At 44.0% G+C, this 19167-nt stretch overlaps 1 non-coding gene across 1 annotated transcript; it reads right to left on the reverse strand.

The window, feature by feature from the left end:
* Positions 1 to 18828: 18828 nt before the first annotated feature.
* On the reverse strand, positions 18829 to 18930 carry LOC143411162 (U6 spliceosomal RNA). The gene has a single exon (XR_013092853.2). It is a non-coding gene; the product is annotated as a U6 spliceosomal RNA (small nuclear RNA).
* Positions 18931 to 19167: the final 237 nt, after the last annotated feature.

Here is a 19167-nt window from a genome sequence, read left to right on the forward strand (position 1 = left end):
CACCCTAGATGATATGCTGAATAATCTGTTTCCAAAGTAATGACCAAATGATTCTTGGATTTAGACCAGCTTAAGGATAAATGCAAGGAACATGTAATTCATAGTTATTTCTGTAAACTTTGGAAACATCCCTGGCCAGGCGGAAGATACAATGATATTAGTAAAACCATTGTCAAGTTATAAGGAACCCAAACCCTGAGACAGATATGGCTGTAATTAGGAAATCATGATTTCTTATTTTCTAAAGCTTTTGGCTCCATTCTTGCTGCTCATATCTGTTCTGGCGACTTGGCCTGAGTTGTTCACCCCTGATGTTTAACCCTCTACTTGGTGCCTCACTACTCCTTTCCAAGTTCACAGGCTGGATTCCTGCTCCCTGGCACTTGATTTCCAGGCTGTACCTTAACTGACTGCCCACACTAAGCTGCCTGCTTTCCCATTTCTGTCTTAGTAGATCCCTGGATTTGACCTCTTGCTGGCCCAACCCATGGTTCATTCATGTTGCTCCTTCCACCTTTTACTTTCTTCTCAGGATCTGACCTCTTTCCCTCTCAACTTACTACCTGCTTTACCTGCTTGCCCTCAACTCAAACTCCTTCTACCACCATGTTCTAGGCATTACTCACCATCCAAGATAATTTTTCCCTGCCTCACCCTCATCCTACCTCCCAATACTTAGCTCCAAACTGACAAGTTAGGAAAGTGAGATAAACATTTGCCGGGTATCCTGACTGTTCATCACTTCCAAAAGCCACTTGATGTCCTTAGTGGGTTGTGGCTTTAGGATATTGCCCATCTCTCATGATCTGTTTTCTCTACAACAGTGAATCAACATTGGGAAGAGTTTCAGACCAGTTGTCTTGAGTACAAAAAAGCTCCTCAGTCTCCTCAAGTTCCCTGTCCCCAATGCTTGGCAAAGGAGGAAATTTGAATCAAGATGATCCTTCTCTCTGCACATCCACAATGGCCCCCAAAGAGCAAAGGTATCCCAAGCTATTTTGTGCATTTGGAACAATTACTTCAACTGACTAGAAACATTTTAACATGTTTCAATGTTAAAATGCCTGTGAGCAGGCCCCAGATAGAAGGTTATTGTAATAATGTGAAATGTGAGGGCAAGAACCTGAACTAGAGAGATGGCAGTGATAAGAGAAAGCAAAAGACAGACAAGACATTTAATAAAAATTGAAATAAAATTTAAAAGAGCAATAGGACTTAGAGACTAAGTGGATGTGGGGAATGAAGAGAAAGATAAATCAGTGCAAATCATTGTTGAAAGTAATGCAGTTTAAGCAGAGCATGGTGGTACATGCCTATAGACCTAGCTTGGGGAGCATAGACAGGAGGACTGAAAGTTCAAGGCCAACGTGGGCAACCTGGTGAGACCTTGTCTTATAATGAAAGATGAAACAAACAAATCTTTTGTTTGTTAGAGCAATATCCTAAAGCCACAGTCCACTAAGCACACCTGGTTTAACCACAGTACCAAAAAACCATGAGGAGTTAGGGATATAGTTCAGTGATATTGCACTAACCTAGCGCATGAGGCCCAGGGTTAGAGCCTCAAAACAAACAAACAAAAATAAAAAACAAGGGGCTGGGAATGTGGCTCAAGCCGTAGCGTGCTCGCCTGGCATACGTGCGGCCCGGGTTCGATCCTCAGCACCACATACAAAACAAAGATGTTGTGTCCGCCAAAAACTAAAAAATAAATTTTAAAAAAATAAATAAATAAAAAACAAGAATCCCCCCCCCCAAAAAAAAACCCTGGGTTCAATTTCCAGTACTACAAAAATTAAATAAATAAATATAAATAAATAAAAGCTCATGAATATTGAGCTTTTACATATTTACTGTAGCCTGAATATTACTGTCTTTGGTATATTTAATGACTTGCTTGTCTTGTGCATGTTTAAAATATTATGACGGGGCTGGGGATGTGGCTCAAGCAGTAGCGCGCTGGCCTGGCATGCGTGCTGCCCGGGTTCGATCCTCAGCACCACATAAAACAAAGATGTTGTGTCCACCGAAGACTAAAAAAAATGAATGCTGAAATTCTCTCTCACTCTCTCTTAAAAAAAAAAAAAATTATGACTATTTAGTGCCTTTTGTGTGTTTAGCACACCATGGTTTTTCAGTACTGAGGTACCTCATGAATATTAAGTTTCTCTTGATCCTTCCTATGTTTAACACACATATAATCTACTTGCCATTTAACATTACCTGTCTAACAAACATTTTGCTTAAACATCTTAAAATATTTCAGCGGGGTGTAGTGGCACACACCGAATCCCAGTGTCTCAGGAGGTTGAGGCAGTGCGTTCAGAGGCAGCCTCAGCAATTTAGCAAGGCCTAAGCAACTCAAGGAGGCACTCTCTCTAAATAAAACAGAAATATAAAAAAGGGCTGGGAATGTGGCTCAGTGGTTAAATGCCCTGGGTTCAATCCCGGGTACCAAAAAGAAAAAAAATAATAATTTTTTAACCTATACCTTTCAAACTACAAACCTACTTATCTTTTATAATAGATTGAATAATCTCAAGGCAAATTTACTTACAACCTTTTCTTTGTCCACCTTTCCCTAAACTCCTGACCTGCCCTCTATTCCCCAAATACAGGAAATGGCATTTCCACATCTCAGAGTCAATCCCCACCCCAGTACCAAGTTTTTCATCAACATCTCTTGCTTTTTTTTTGTGATTGGTGGGGATTGAACCCGGGGTCTTGTGCATCTGAGGCAAGCACCCTACCAACTGAGCTAAATCCCCAGCCCTTTAATTTTTTTTTTAGTTATAGGTGGATACAATGCCTTTATTTTGTTTATATATTTTTATGTGGTGCTGAGGATCGAACCCAGGGTCTCGTGCTAGGCAAGCGCTCTACCGCTGAGCCACAACCCCAGCCCTCTTCATCAACATCCCTTACTTCTTCTCCTAACATACACATCCATGTGCTCCTGCCTGTCCCATTGCCACTCCAGTCCAAGCCTTCATCACTTTCCTGAGATGACTACTTCCACTCTTGGCCACTTCAATCCTATTACACACAGCAGCTCTGATATTTTTCTTAGACATGAGTCCTATCAGGTGACTTCCGTGGTTTCTCACTGCACTTACCATCTAATACAAAGTTCGTGGCATGGGTTACAAGGGTGTTTTAGTGAGGCCTATGCTACTTCTTTAGCTGCATTTTCTCCTTCACAATGCTCCTTGGCATGATCCTCCTTCATTTCTTCATTGTGGCCTTTGTGCATTCTCTTTCTGTCACTTGGAAGGCCCCCCTCACCTTGCTCGGAAAACCCCATGCCCCCAAAACACACACCAATCCTACTCAGTCTTCACTTTCAGGGGAATGTGACTTCCTTGGAGGCCTTTGCTGACTCTCCAATCTAAATAGGTCCTACGTTGTTCTCTCTCACAGCACCCTCTCATTTTTTTTCTTCATAACATTTATTTGGATGTGGATTTATTTAAAATCCGCCCAAACTTCCAAGACAAAACCCTTCATCGGAGCAAAGATTATATCTGTTTTATTCACCACCGTCCAGCCAATGCCTAGAACCTAGTAAAAACTCAAAAATACTAGTTGAATAATGGAATGAGACGTAACCTGCTATCAGGTCCCCTCTTGCCCCTGTAAGAGTTCTGCTTCTGTTCTTCACATTTGAATAAATACTCCTTCTTTCACTCTGGAAAAAAAAAAATAGAGGAAAATGCAAATTTTCTTAGATTAAGATATCTAACATTAGTTCCCTTATATGGATTTTATGGTGAGTTCTGTGTTTGAATTTCAATTTTCAATTCTTCCATTCATTAAGTGTGACCTTTAGTGAGTTCTTTATCTTCTTTGATCCTCATTTATAAAACTGAGCTAGAGATAAGTGCATCATGGATTGCTGTGAGGATCCAGTAAGATTAAGTCCCAGGAAGTTGATCCTATGCTGACTGACAAGGAACTGGCGCTCGATAGACACTTGTTCCTGCTCAATGCTTTCTTGGCCTACACATTCCCTCTGCTTTTCTCTACTTGGGCTGCCCCTCAATCTTCTCCATTTGACTTGGTCCCTCAAGGACATGACTTCAGGGACCCTCTTCAGCAGTTCATCCCTTAATTCATTTCTAGTCCTTGGAATGTACTATGGTGACTCTTTTGTATTGGGTTTTGCTGTTGTTGTTTATTTGTTTAAATGTATTATACTTCTGCCATTGTTCTTTGGCAACAGAATTTCCTTCTCAGAACCTCTCATATTCCTCCCAATACCTGGCTCAGTGCCTACAAAGAAATGCTCAGCTTAAATTCAGGTGCATTTTTGAGTGCCCACAGGATGCCAGGCACTTCATTTGGCTTTCACATTCATTGTCACCTAACTTCATGCTAATCCTGCTGTGTGAGTATTACTAAATCTGTTGTGAAAACAAGCTCAGAACATTCAGTCATCTGCTAAAGGGTACCATTTAACAAAAGCAGTCTTAACCCACTGGTTTAATTCTCTGCTCTCTTTGATTTATAGCCTGGCACATAGTAGGTTACAAACATTTGTAAGTGCTCTTTTCACTACACTATGCTGCTTTTCTCCAGAAATATTTATTCATAGTGAGGATGATAACTATCATGAGTACCTACCTAAGAATGATAACTGCCTTAGTTCCTACCCCCCAAAAGGTTGGCTGAAAATCTCCCATACTTGATCCTCTCCCCTGAAGTTCTTTCAGGATCCTGTACCCATAATTCTCACTCACTTTCCTATTAGTGCCACATTTCTTTGTCAAGTTCTCATAGACTCTAATACAGCTTGCTCTTCCGCACGTACCTTGTCCTACTCTATTTCATCTTCTCACTAAAGCTCTTTTTCCTTATGTACACATTCCTACATCCTTCCTCTTTCCCTTCTTTAATTCACATTTTAGCAGTTAAGAAAGATGCCCTAAAGTGGGTACAGTGGTGCACACTCGCAATCCCAGGGACTCATGAGGCTGAGCTGGTACAATGGCAGGTTAGAGGCCAGCCTGGGCAACTTAGCCAAACCTTGTCTCAAAATTAAAGTAAGAAGCGCTGAGGCTGGGGATCAGTGATAAAGTATCACTGGGTTCAATCCCTAGTATAAATAAATAAATAAACAAACTATAATTGCTTCATATATTATGAGAAATCAGTAATAACAAAGACTTACATAGCACTTACTGTATACCAAACACTGTACCAAATGCTTTATATACCTTTATTCACTTAATCCTCACAATAACCTATGAAAATGTTATTATTAACCTAATTTCACAGATGAAAAACAGAGGTCTCCAAATTAAGTAATTTACCCTAGATCACTCCAGACAGTGGGTGGTAGAGCGGGACTTCAAACTCGGGCAGTTCTGGCTCCAGAATCGTAGTCTTAACCGCTGCCCTATACTACCTCTTATTACCTCATAAAATGAGGGAGACTAGTTAAAAATAATCCCTTAGCATTTTATGGCACTTTTCTAATTCTAAAGCACTGTTCATGTTCTATATCCTATTTGATCTTCACAACAACCCTAAGGGTAGGTATTATTAGTCCAATTTATGGGGCAAGAACAGAGACAGGGCCCAGCTTTTCTTTCTTTCCTTCTTTAAAAAGGCCCCTATATTCCCTGAGAATCGCCTACCCTGTCACCCTGGGCCCCTGCTCTGCACAGGACCTGCTCACAAGGAGCAGCAGAGGGTGCTGTGGACTAACACACAGGACCTGGTGCTTTGGGAGCTTCTACTGAAGGAAGCAGAAACGAGTCTCATATTCTCTTCTTTTTAATTTGTTGTATTTTAAAAATGTTTTTTAAATAAGTACTAATTTTACAAGTGTAAAATATAAGAGGTACTAATGAGCATACAATGTACCTGCTCCCCAGCTCCCCAGCTCTCCTACTTGGAGCAAACCCAGGAAATCTTCGGGTGTTTCATTCTAGAGATAGTCTATGCTTACACAAGCAAATATGTATTTTTTCTCCACACAGATGGTAGCATGCAAATATGCACACAGTGTTTTTTGTGCTTCAAACAAATGGTATCAGATTATACACACTATTCTTCCTCTAGCTTTTTCAAGATAATTTATCTTGCAGATCAGTTCGTGTCATAATTCATATTTAATCCAATGGAAAAACCAGCTCCCTATTGTTTCCTGTCTAGTGCAGTCACAAGTGAAGCTGCTGTAAATATACTTGTACCTAGGTCACTTTGCACATGTGCATTTCTTCAGGAGAAATTCCCAGAAGTGAAATTGCTTGCCTGCAAATTTCATGCATTTGTAATGTTGATCGATATTGCTAAATAGCTGTATACAGAGCTATGCACCCAGATATGTCAGTAGTTCAGTAGTCTCTGTTTCCCATAACCTCACCATTGCAGTCTTATGAAGCTGTCTGATCTTTTCCTTTTATCATGAAAGATGGCTTCTCACTGCACTTTTTTCTCACTTTTTTTTTTGAGGGGTGGAGAGTAGAGCAGGACTGGGGATTGAACGCAGGGGTGTTCTACCATTGAGCTACACAGCTCCAGTCCTTTTTATTCTCTGTTGTGAGACAGGGTCTGGCTAAATTGCCCAGGCTGGCCTTGAAAATGAAAAAACTTCCTGCCTCAGCCTCCTACACAGCTAGGATTACAGGAATGCAGTACCACACCAGGCTTCTCATTTCTTCTTCTTCTTCTTTTTTTTTTGGTGCTGGGGATTGAACCCAGGGCCTTGTGCAAGGGAGGCAAGCACTCTGCCAACTGAGCTATATCCTCAGCCCTCATTTTACTTTTAATTGCATTTCTCTAACAATGAATGCTCTGTAGTCTCTGAAATTCATTTGTAAGATCCATAAGCAGTTAGCAGGTAAACCAGACTCCATGCTGGGACATCCTCCTCCAGCTATCCCTAGCCCAACTTTCACTGGCATTTCCTGCCTGCCCTACTTTATTGTGTCCTTCAAGAAGCCAGTTTCATTGCTTGGCATCCTCCACTGGTCAAGCAGGGATGACCTCACTTGACCTCTCCTTTGAGAGAATGTGGTTTCTTGCCTTTTCTCTGTATCTCAAGACTAATTCCTGTAACCCAATTAAGCAAAGCTGAGTCAGAGGACATGTATTATGTGGTCAGAGTTGACCTTGACCTTGAGTCCTTCCTTGGGCTTCCTGGACCCACTCAGTGCTGCAGTGTTCACATCCAAACTCGCCTGAGGTGTTAGAAAAGTGGACAAAGAGCAGGTACCTGGACACTCATCTATGTTCAACGGATGTTGTTTGCTTCATGACTGGCTGGTAGAAACCATCAGATTAGGTGCCAGCTGAACAGAAAATACATTTACATAACAGAGCTATTTAAAGTGGGGATGAGTCCATCAGTGGTGCACATCTCTAATCCCAGTGACTCAGAAGGCTGAGGCAGGAGGATCAAAAGTTCAAAGCCAGACTTAGCCATTTAGCTAGGTCCTAAGAAACTCAGCAAGACCTTGTCTCTAAATAAAATATTTTAAAAAGGGCTGAGGATGTGGTTCAGTTGTTAAGTACTCCTGGGTTCAATCCCTACTACAAAAAAAGGAGGAGGAGGAAGAGGAGGAGGAGGAGGAGGGGAAGAAGAAGAAGAAGAAATAATAAGTAAAGTGGGGCTGAGAAAAAGTTGGGATCTGTACTCTCTTCTCCACAGGAACATTCTGAACCATTTCTCAAATCCCCCTTTCTTTGCAGTCCCAGAGCACTTTACCTAGACACAGTGAGTCCTGACCCACCATTACTGGGTAACTGCTCTTTGACCTGCCTTCTCCACAGTCCTGTGTGTCCACAAGGATCTTGCCTCTTGTTCATCTCTCAGGACAAGTGCAGGATCAACACACAGACGTTTTAAAAGACTCTCCTAATGCCTTCCAGTTCCTGTCCTTTCAGAAGCCTGCCTCACTTTCTAGTAGCTTAACCAGCAGGACCTCCATCCAGCTCATCCTGCCCAGAGCCGCCCTGCCAGGGTTTCCCTCCTAAAGCACACTTCTAATCCAGCCATTTGTGGAAGCTCCCTGTGGCCTACTAAATGAAGTGCAAATTCCTTAGCTTGGAATTTAAGGGGCTCTGTGATATGGCTCTGGTCTACCTTTCCAGTTCTTTCTTTCCACTACCTCACATTCCGACCAAACTGAATTACTCAACCTTTCAAGTGTGCCCACATTCCCACTGCCACACTGTGCTTCCTCTGCCCAGAATACACTTCTCTTCACTAGCTTTTCACTTTTTGCACTCACCCTTGTTTAGAAAGGAAGGGTAAGTTTTTTTCTTTTTTTTTCTTTTGTGATACTGGTCCCAGTGATGCTCTACCACTAAGCTACATCCCCAGTTTCTTTTTCTTTTTTCTTTTTAACCTTATTTTGAGACAGGATCTCATAAATTGCTGAGACTGGCCTTGAACTTGAACAGCTTCCGGAGTTGCTGGGATTACAGTTGTGTGCCACTGAACCCAGCAGTTTTTTTTTTTTTTTTAAACATAAGTTGTACATATCTTTCAGGTTTTTCTCAAATGTAATGTCTCCACAGATGCCTGTTCAGATTTCCAGCAGGATCTAATCTTTGTCCTGCTTCTGACTATTTATGCTTCTCCTATATTACAATCTACTACTGTGTCTTGCACCCTTATTCCTGCCCCAGCTCAGCATGAGCATTACAGGATGGAGGGGCTTGCTTCGTCTGTGTATTGTTGAATAATCAGTGGTCCTGGAGTTAGAGAAGCCTCCCTGGGCAAAACTACCTCTCTCCTTTCCACCCCCTGCCTTTTTTTTTTTTTGGTGGTGCTGAGAATGGAATTCAGAGCCTTACACATGCCAGGCAAGTGCTCTACCACTGAGCTACCCCTTTCCTGCTTTGAGTACTTTGAGAATCAGAAATGGAAAGCATTTGGGACCTATCATCACCACTGCTGCAGCCACCCTTCAGGTCCTTCTCTAAGAGGGGTCTTTTCAACTTGAAGAGAGCCTCACTCTCAAGTCCAGCGATAATGTAGCCCAGAGCCCCACTCCATATTCCCCTACATGAACCCTATGGGCAATAGTAGGAACCTGTGCCTGAGGCATGGGAGAAACAGGCCCATGAGCCCTCTTTCTGATGGGAAACTTAAGATAGCATGGTTGCCTATCTAACTGACTAGGAGGAGGAGGATTTGTCTCCTTAGAGAAAAAGGGAGAAATGGAAAGCCATTCTTCTTTCTCTGCAATTCTGCTTTCCCCCAAGTGAGTGGACGAAGAAGGATACTTCTTTGCTGAAGGCCTCCTGCATTATGAGGTGACAGTGAGTGTGCTGGCAGGACCAGAAGAAGACAACCTCTTCCATCTCCAAGGCTTTCTTCTGGAGTCTTCTGCACAGGAAAGAGAATATTTGAGTCTTACTTCTCACTCCACATGACCAAGCCCCTTAATCTTCCTAAGTCTAGAAACAAAATAGCTTCACCTTCCCTACCTGCTACGTGGATCTTCCTCAGCATTAATAGAGAACACATACTTGAGAGCGTTTTGCAAATTATATTTTTAAAATGTTATTTATATCCTGCCTTTCCTGGAGTGGATTTATAAAAGATACATAAGATATAAAAATAGTAAAAATTAAAAGTGGGAGTAAAATAAGAAAAAAAATAAGAGCAAGGATATAATGCGCAGAAACAAGGTTAGATATGTATCTTGTTTGCTGTGGATGGATTTCAATGTTGGCAACTGGAGAGTGTTTTCTGAATCAGTAGGTCACTTGAGGCGGTGGTGTTTCTAAATGCTGGGGATTGTTTGAACCCAGGGCATCTTGTATCCCAATGCCCCCTCCCACCTCTTTGTCTTTTTTTTTTTTTTTGGAACTGGGGGTTGAACTCAGGGCTTTGTGAATGTGAGGCAGAGGCTGAGACAGGAGGATCATGAGTTCAAAGCCAGCCTCAGGGGCTGGGGCTGGGGCTCAGCAGTAGAGCACTTGTCTAGCACATGCGAGGTGCTGGGTTCGATCCTCAGCACCACCTAAAAATAAATAAATAAAACAAAGGAAAAAAGAAAAGCCAGCCTTAGCAAAAAGCAAGGTGCTAAGCAACTCAGAGAGACACTGTCTCTAAATAAAATATAAAATAAGGCTGGGATGTGGCTCAGTGGTTGACTGCCCCGAGTTCAATCCCTGGTACAAAAAAAGGGGGGACTAGAGGGCTGGGATGTAGCTCAATGGGAAAGCATCTGCCTCACATTCACAAAGCCCTGAGTTCAACCCCCAGTTCCAAAAAAAAGACAAAGAGGTGGGAGGGGGGCATTGGGATACAAGATGCCCTGGGTTCAAACAATCCCCAGCATGGCAAAAAAAAAAGTTATACATTACAGGTGTATGTACACACACACACACACACACACACACATATACATACATACATACATGTGTATATACGTTTTATATATAACATATTATATATACTTAACATATATAAGTATATATAAAAATTTGTATATGTATATATACTTTATATTTACATACAACTCTAGAACATATACACACACACACACACACACACACACACACATACATATATATATATTTTTTAACTCGTTTTTCAGTATTGAGGATTGAACCCTGAGTGTTGTGCCATTGAGCTACATCTCCAAACTTTCTTTTTTTTTTTTTAAAGAGAGAGAGATGAGAGAGAGAGAGAGAGAGAATTTTTTTTAAAAATATTTATTTATTTTAGTTCTTGGCGGACACAACATCTTTGTTTGTATGTGGTGCTGAGGATCGAACCCGGGCCGCACGCATGCCAGGTGAGCACGCTAACGCTTGAGCCACATCCCCAGCCCCTCCAAACTTTCTTATTTCTTATTTTGGGAAAGGGTCTTGCAGAGGCTGGACTCAAACTTGCCATACCCCTACCTCAGCCTCCTAAGTAGATGGGATTCATTAGCATGTACCACCACACCCAGCTTACTTAGAGACAGGGTCTTGCTGTGTTTCCAACTTGGCCTCTAGCTCCTGGACTCAAGTGATCCCTGGGCTTCAGCCTCCTAAGAAGCTGGCTCTCCAGGTGCATGCCACTACAACCCATAAATTTATCCTTTTAAAGTATCCAGGTTGATGGATTCTAAGGGCATAGGGTCACTCTCAGCCTCTTGTGTTGTGCCATTTCAGTCCAGCCTCCTTTGCCACATAGACCTCTTGGGTTCATTTCCTTTGCTCCCCTCTGCTCTAATTCTTCACCCCCTAACAGCTCTAGACTCAAATTTTGGACAAGTTTCCCTATGCTTCCAGCATTTTCCACCTGTCTCATCTCTTTGACCGGGTTCTCCTTAGATCTACTATACTGAAAGTAATGATCAGAGCTGGGGCCTGGAAAGTGCACGGAAAAGCTACCAGGGTAATCTCCAAAGGCTGTAAGGCCCTATGGGAATTCAGGCCACAAGAGGCTGTGGGCATGAGCAGCCCAGGGAGCTGCAGCACTTGACAGATAACATTGTTAGACTGTGACTCACTCTGCCTCAGTCTGGAAAGCCAAAAGAATCTCTCAGCTCGGCCTTCAAAGGAGGGCCGCTTGGACCTTGTGTGACCCGCTGAGGTACCAGGAGGCAGAAGGCAGAGTTGGGGCCTCCTAATTCCTAAGCCGGACTGTTTCACACACCTTTACTCCACAGCGAGACCCCAAATGTGAAAAGGTTATGCACTGGGAGTCTGAAGGGAGGAAGAAATGTGTCCTCTTTGTGTTTTCCAAGACAGAAGAGGGAGCCCTCTAAGTTCCTGACTGGCCCAGAGATTTTGGTCCCTGGGGCTCTGCTGGTGCCACTGTGGGGACCCAACCCAAGCTCTGGAGTTAGTAAAAATCAAGCAGACACCCCCCACACACACACTCTTATTATTTGCTTCCTCCCGGAAGACTGTTGTGTGAGTGACTAATGGTATTCACATGTCCCTTTCTTCTCATCCCCTTCTCTCCATGATTCTACTGTTTCCATCAACCACATCAGCCCATTGGATCTTTTCAGGCACAGTAGCACATATCTTTAATCCCAGCTATTTTGGAGGCTGAGGCAGGAGGATTTCAGTTCAAGTTGAGAATGGGCAACTTAGGGAGACCCTGTCTCAAAACAGAAAAGAAAAAGGGCTGGGGATGTAGCTCAGTGGTAAAGTACCCTGGGTTCAATCCCCAGTATTGAAGGAAAAAAATAAAAAGATGTCTCACAATAAAATGGGTGTGGGGGGGGGTCATCCTTTTCCATCTTAGTATGTTGGCTTTGTGCTTCCTCTATTTCCAAGTGCAGAAGTCTGGATCTCAAATAGGATTTTCCCACTCCAAAGACAGAGAGAGGCTGATGAATTATTGCTCTCTGATTCCAGCATGTCATAGAGTCTTGCTGTCCTTATATACTTGAGCAGCATTTGGCCTCTGAGAACTCACTGTCTGGTGAAGGAACTTAAGCTAAAACAATGAGAGACCATTTTACAGAGCAATATTGTTCATAGTTGAAAATCCTACAAAATGCTGAAGCTACCAAAAGTATTGGCATTATGGCAAGACTTTCCAGAAGCAAGCTTTGAGCCACTCTGAATCAAAGAGCATCCCCACTGCTGTGATCTGATCAACTTGGGAGGCTGAGGCAGTAGGATCACATGTTTGAGGGCAGCCTAGCAATGTAGTGAGGACCGAAGCAACTTAGCAAGGCCCCGTCTCAAAACTTTAAAAAAGGGCTGCGGGATGTAGCTCAGTGGTAAAGCATCTCTGGGTTTAATGCCCAGTACCAAAAAAGAAAAGTAAAAATTCCTTCCTATAGCTCAGGTATAGTTAGTGGTACAGCACTTGCCTTGCATGCACAGGTGCTGAGTTTGATCCACAGCACCACCAAAATAAAAGTTCCATCCTTAAAGCCTTTGTGAGAACCATCACAGGTATGTGGTCACAATTTCTAACTCTCCCCCTAAACAAAGCCAGGCTGAGAATGTGTTCACTATCCAGGGAAATTGTCCAGAGAAGTCAATGCTGGGCTGAATTAGGGCAAGCTGCCCCTGGGTAAGGTGTCTTTAAAAACAGGAAATGAGGGCCTGAGGGTATAGCTCAGTGGTAGAGCACTTGCCTAGTACATGTGAGGCACTGGGTTTGAGCCTCAGTACCCGCCTCAGCAACTTAGCAAGGCCCTAAGTAATTTTGTGAGACCCTGTCTCAAAATTAAAAAATAAAAAGAGGACTGCGTTGTGGCTCAGTGACAGAGCACTTGCCGAGCACATGTGAGGCCCTGGATTTGATCCTCAGCACCACATAAAAATAAATAAATAAAATAAAGGTATTGTGTCCATCTACAACTAAAATAAATAAATAAATAAATAACAAAAGGGGTTGGGATGTGGCTCAGTGGATAAACACCCCTGGGTTCAATTCCTAATACCAAAAAAAGGAACCCCCCCGAATCCAGTGTTCTTCTACTCCCCCAAGCCACAATCCCTGACTTCAGATAACCTAAGGAATATTGAAAGTGTGCAGGGCGGCTGGTGATTGTGCAGACCAAGGAGAAAGCCTCAGACTTGGTGAGACCTGCTCCATCTAATAAGGAAAGGAGACAAAGAGCCAAGTGCATCTGGAGGAGCAGAGAGAGAACTCCCTACTCACAGGAGCTGGAGGGGTGGGGAGTAGAAATCAGGCACTCACGCAGGTTGAGACACCATCTCAAGAATGATGTTGATGCGGTCATTTTCCCCAGATACATAAACATCAGACCTCAGTGACCACTCACAATGCTGCTGCCATCCCTCATTTTCTGAATGGGCTGCTTAGGGGTGAGGTCACTGGCAGCTGGCTCACTGCAGATAGGAGACAGGAGTCCAAGCCTTCAGAGGTAGGTTTGGTAGTTGTTTTACTATGCTGCCTTGTCACCGATTGAGGCTGGTGTCCAGGGTCATCACTGATTCCCAGGTCCCCACCTTATGCCCCTCTCCTTGACCAGACTGACATTCTGCTCAGAGATTTGAGGGAAGGTGAGATGGCTCATGCTCAGGGCTCAAGCTCAGGGCTCAAGCTTCTTAGGCGGAGTTTGACAGCTCCCTTCCTTACCCGCACCACCCTCCCACCCACACCCTCCTAGCCCCCCGCTGACGTGGAGGCAGAGAGACGGAGGTGAGGCCTTTTGTTTTCCAGCAATGGAGAAATGGCTGAAATCCTGGCATCTCCCGCAGAAGACAGAGGCGGCTCTGGATTTCCTGTTGCTCCCAACACGGGCCAGATAATTGGAGACAGATTTTTGGGCTTGAATTGGGAGGTGAAACTTGAAATACAGTCATCAGGCCTCCTGTGAGTCTGTGTGTGTGCATGTGTGTGTGCGCGCACGCATGCACGTCTGCTGCTTTGTTGGGGGTTTCTTTGTTAGCACATGTATGTGTCTGCATGCATCTGTATGTGTAGACACTTATGATTGAGACTGCATGTGTATGCATATCTAGTGTGCACACGTGTGTTTGTGTGGCATGTTGTGTTCCTTGTACTTTGTTGGCATAGAGAACTCTGTGCATGATGTGAATAAAATATGTAAGCATGTGTCTGGGCCCCTGTGAGGGGATCCCTTGGTTTGTTTTGTTTCCCTTTGTGAGATTCATTCCAGCTTGGATAGACCTCATCAGCCCTTTTCGGATCTTATTACTCAGGACTTGATGGTGATTACATGTAAAGCAATAATTAAGATATTAAAAAAAAAAAAACCAGGAAGGCAAATGGAATTCAGGAAGAGGATGTGAGGGAAAGATCCAGAATAAAGTCAGAGAAGATAGCGAAAGGGGACGTGTGCACAGGACAGAGGGACACTTCTAGGGGGTAAAACTCTAGTTTCCCACCTCTCTAATGAAAGGCAACATACCCTTCCAGACTGGTTCAGCTGTCTCCATACTCCCCAGGCTGGGGAGAGAAGGCTCCTATTGTCTTTCTGCCTGAATTTCTGCCCTGGAAGGAGAATCAAGCTCCTTTTCTCTAAGATCCTCTGTGCACATTCACAAGTGTAAATTTGGCTGCTAAAAGATACAGACTAGCTAGGAAGCAGCCAAAATCATAACAACAATTATAGCTAGCTATTGTGTACTTGCTGCATTTTAGATCCCAGGCTGGGTACTTTACATACAGTTTTGTTGTTGCCAATTTTATTTTTGTGGTGCTGGGCATGGAACTCAGAGTCTTCCACTTGTTGGGCGAACACTCTACCAGTGAATTATGTCCCCAATCCCACTTTGCGTACTGTTTTGTATCAAAGCAGGTGTAGATGTGTGTGTGTGTGTGTCATCCATGAACTATCACCTTTTTTACAGAGGAAACTGAGGCTATGATAGAGAGAGGACTCTAACCCTTCAGTATTCCCCCAAGTGACGACTCATTTCTTCATTTGACAAACATGCATTGAATACCTGTCTGCCTCAGGTGTGATGCTAGGTGCAGGGACCCAGAGAAAAGCAAAACAGTTCCTGTCCACACAGACTCCACCCTCTAGGGAGAGAATCAGTGATCTCCAAGGCTGACTTTCATCTCAATTTTAGTTGGGCTGACCATTCTGAATGCCAGCACAGAGGTCACTGTTATGAGACCAGTGACCTCAAACTGGGGAAAGAATTATTCCCAAATGAAATTTGTGAGGACTGGGTGTGGAGGAGAAGACACAGTGGAAGTGGAGGGTCGGGGACTTGTATTCTGGGTATCTGAGGATGAAGAAGGGGAGAGAACATAGACACAGCAGTAGCCTGACTGCCCATCCCATCTGCTTCCTAGCCCAGCATTCAGTGGATAAACAGTGTCCTTAGATGGTCCAGTTTCCTCTGGCAGGAGGCAGGAGGGAAACAGGGAAGATGCAACATTTCAGCCTCTTTGGACTGATCTCTGAGGTCCCAAGGTGGCTGTTTGGGTGGGATTGGAATGAGAGTCCCCTCCTCATTTGTGGTAGTTTGACTGAATTCCCCAGAGTGGCCACCACAGCCTTCCCCAGCCTAAATCGCTTCCAGTTTGTTTAGTCAAAACCCTTGGCCCCAACATCAAAGCTCCTTTGGAGTTTCTGGGAGTTGTTCTTATATGGTGTTTATTCCAGAGATGGTTCTGCTGTCACTGGCTATGTGGGGTGGGGTAGGAGGGGCTGCTGGGCCTCGGGTTTCAGGGTGAGAGGGTAGAAGGACAATTTCTATGGCAAATGTCTCCCTGCCTGCCTCAACATGGGACATAGGCACACCAAAAGGGAGGCTGTCTCCTCCCCTGCCCAGGACCCTACAGAGGAGCCTCTATTCTACCCAAATTTATGGCAGACATTTTAGTTTGGGCTCCCAAATGTCAAGGCCATGCTGCCTCCACCCTCCTATTCCAGCCCTCATCTTAGAACCCGGGGGGCTTGCTCCAAGCATAATTCTCCACCAGCCACCTCCCCATCCTGGACACTCTATGCAGCCACCTGGTGGGTACCTGGGCTCCTTCCACACCTGCATGCCCCTTCTTCTGAGGGGCTCTTCTTCTCTTTTCTTTTCTCCTGATTAGCTGAACATGGGCTCAGCTATTGGAACTTGCACTGGGTTCCACATGGCTCCAGAATATGCACCTTTCTTACCTGTAAATTTCTGCAGGTTCAAGTAGATCCTCTCCTTCCTTGACCTTTCCCAGTGCCCAGTTCAGGATGAGCATGAAGAGAAGCCAGTCCAGCATGGTGGATGCAGCTGATCCTGGGGAGATGCAGTTCATGGCCTGAGTGGTGACAGAACTCCCAGGAGTCTCTCCGGGAAAAAAAAAAAAAAATCTGGGGCTGGGGATGTGGCTCAAGTGGTAGTGTGCTCGCCTGGCATGTGTGCTGCCCGGGTTCGATCCTCAGCACCACATACAAAGATGTTGTCTGCTGAAAACTAAAAAATAAATATTAAAAAATTCTCTCTCTCTCTCTCTCTCTTTAAAAAAAAAAAAAATCTGCCCTGGGTGAAGAAAAAACAACTCTAGCCATTTGCTAAAACAGGAACAAAGGAGGGACAGAGACACAGAGAAGGGGTGAGGATATATATGTATAGAGCCAGATCTTTGGAGACCAGTTATTGAATATATAAAAGGTTACAACTATGATCTTCAGGGACAAAGTCCTTCTTGAGCGACTACTGTCTTTTCCTGCAGGGTTCCTAGGAACCACAGAGGTCTCTAGACCCCATTCAACCACCTCATCTGTTTCTGCTTCTCTGTCCCTATCATCTGCCTGAGCTATGCCCTTCCAGCATGACTAACTTTCCATCTGCTCTCTCAACGTTCCCAGACACAGGGGACTTCAGTGCACCCATGGCCACCTTTTAGCCTCCCCCATTGGATAATATGTTACAGGTGCTTGCTAAAAATGGGAGCCCAGCTGGGAGAAAGGGAATTAAGACTAGGAGTGAGTTCAGCTCTCCTTCCTACCCTGGGACCAAAGGAAAGGCTCTGAGTCTGAATCTCCTAGACTTTTGTACACACTTGTGAGCCAAGAACTAGATCATTACCATGAGTTCCTGTCTAGACTTGGCCAGGCACAGTTGAGCTCCCTGCTGTGTGGACTCTCCCATGGGGAGTCTAAGTAGGGGTTCCCCCTAAGTTATGGGAATTCAAAAGATCTGGATCCAGACTCTCCATCTCCAAACCAGTATCTTTAATGCCTTAAGCAGTGAGTGTCCTGATTAGAAGAGAATGTAGTTTTTGAGCCACTGTCCCCAGGGTGGTCCTTTGGTTCAGTCACACCACAGGTGCCTCCCTCTAAAATTCCACCCCTCACTCTGTGCCCACCCCCATCTTTGCAGGCTACTCATTAGATCATAATGTTAATGTGACTACAACTGGTGATTAAAACCATTGGTTGGACTTGGGGTTGGCCATCAACATCCCTGGCATAGTTGCTAATCCCTTGGAAATACGTTTTTAATAATCATAGGAGAGGAGGTCAGGGTGGGTGGTCCTGAGAGCTGGGATCCAATCATTTCCAGGTTTCTCCTGGGCAGACTCTGGGGTATATTGGAACAGGGAACCCCTTGGGAAGATTGGCCAACTCCTAGCAGATGGAGGTGGTGCCTGGTGCACAGCTGCCTCTGCTGGCTGTTAGGGGCAGGCTGTGGCAAGGGTGTGGCTGGAGTGGCTAACTGAAGAGCCCAGGGTCAAGAGGTTTCAGCCACATGGAAGGATTTTTTTGGTGGTGGTGCTGGCGATTGAACATAGGGCCTTGTGCATGCAAAGCAAGCACTCTACCAAATGAGCTACATCCCCAGCCTAGAAGGATTAATTTTGAGTTCTGTATTGCACTCACTCCTATGCCAAATGCCCAAGAGGGAAATGTAGACTCCAAAGGTCCCCTTACTAGTCCATTCCAGGCTTCTTCAGCCTCTCTCTTTTTTCTTTTCAATTTTTTCATAGTTTTATATGGACAGCATGCCTTTATTTTGTTTATTTTTATGCAGTGCTAAGGATTGAAACCAGTGCTTCACATGTGCTAGGCAAGTGCTCTGCCACTGAGCTACAGCCCCAGCCCTCTTTTTAAAAATAGCTTCAAAATTCAGTTCCAGCAGGGTACAGTGGCACTCACCTGTAATCCCAATAGCTCTGGAGGCTAAGATAGGAGGATTGCACGTTCAAAACCAGCCTCAGCAAAAGCAAGCAACTGAGTGAGACCCTGTCTCTAAATAAAATATAAAATAGGGCTGGGGATGTGGCTCAGTGGTTGAGTGCCCCTGAGTTCAATCTTCGTACACACCCCTGCCACCCCCCCAAAAAATATAGTTCCACTCCCTTAGGTTCCTTGGGCCTCCCAATTGCCCATTCAATCATTTAATTTTTTTAAATAATAAAGTGCATTTATTTAATTTCACACTCAGTATTAATTTTTTTTTTGCATAAAAAATATGGAACGCTTCATGAATCTGCATGTCATCCTTGAACAGGGGCCATGCTAATCTTCTCTGTATCGTTCCAATTTTAGTATACGTGCTGCCGAGCACTCAACCATTTAATTTATGTAGTGTTTTTTTTCTTCTTTCCTGTATGTGTGTGTGTGTGTGTGTGTGTGTGTGTGTTAGTTAGTGGGAATTGAACCCAGGGACACTCTACCACTGAGCCACATTTCCAGACCTTTTTATTTTTTAACTAGGAGTTCCCCTAAGATATAGGAATTCAGAAGGCCTGGATATATTTTCTCCATCTCTAAACTAGTTTCTTTAATGCCTTAAAGATTTAAG

The sequence above is a fragment of the Callospermophilus lateralis genome, chromosome 11 (assembly GCF_048772815.1).
Source record: "Callospermophilus lateralis isolate mCalLat2 chromosome 11, mCalLat2.hap1, whole genome shotgun sequence".
NCBI classification, from domain to species: domain Eukaryota; kingdom Metazoa; phylum Chordata; class Mammalia; order Rodentia; family Sciuridae; genus Callospermophilus; species Callospermophilus lateralis.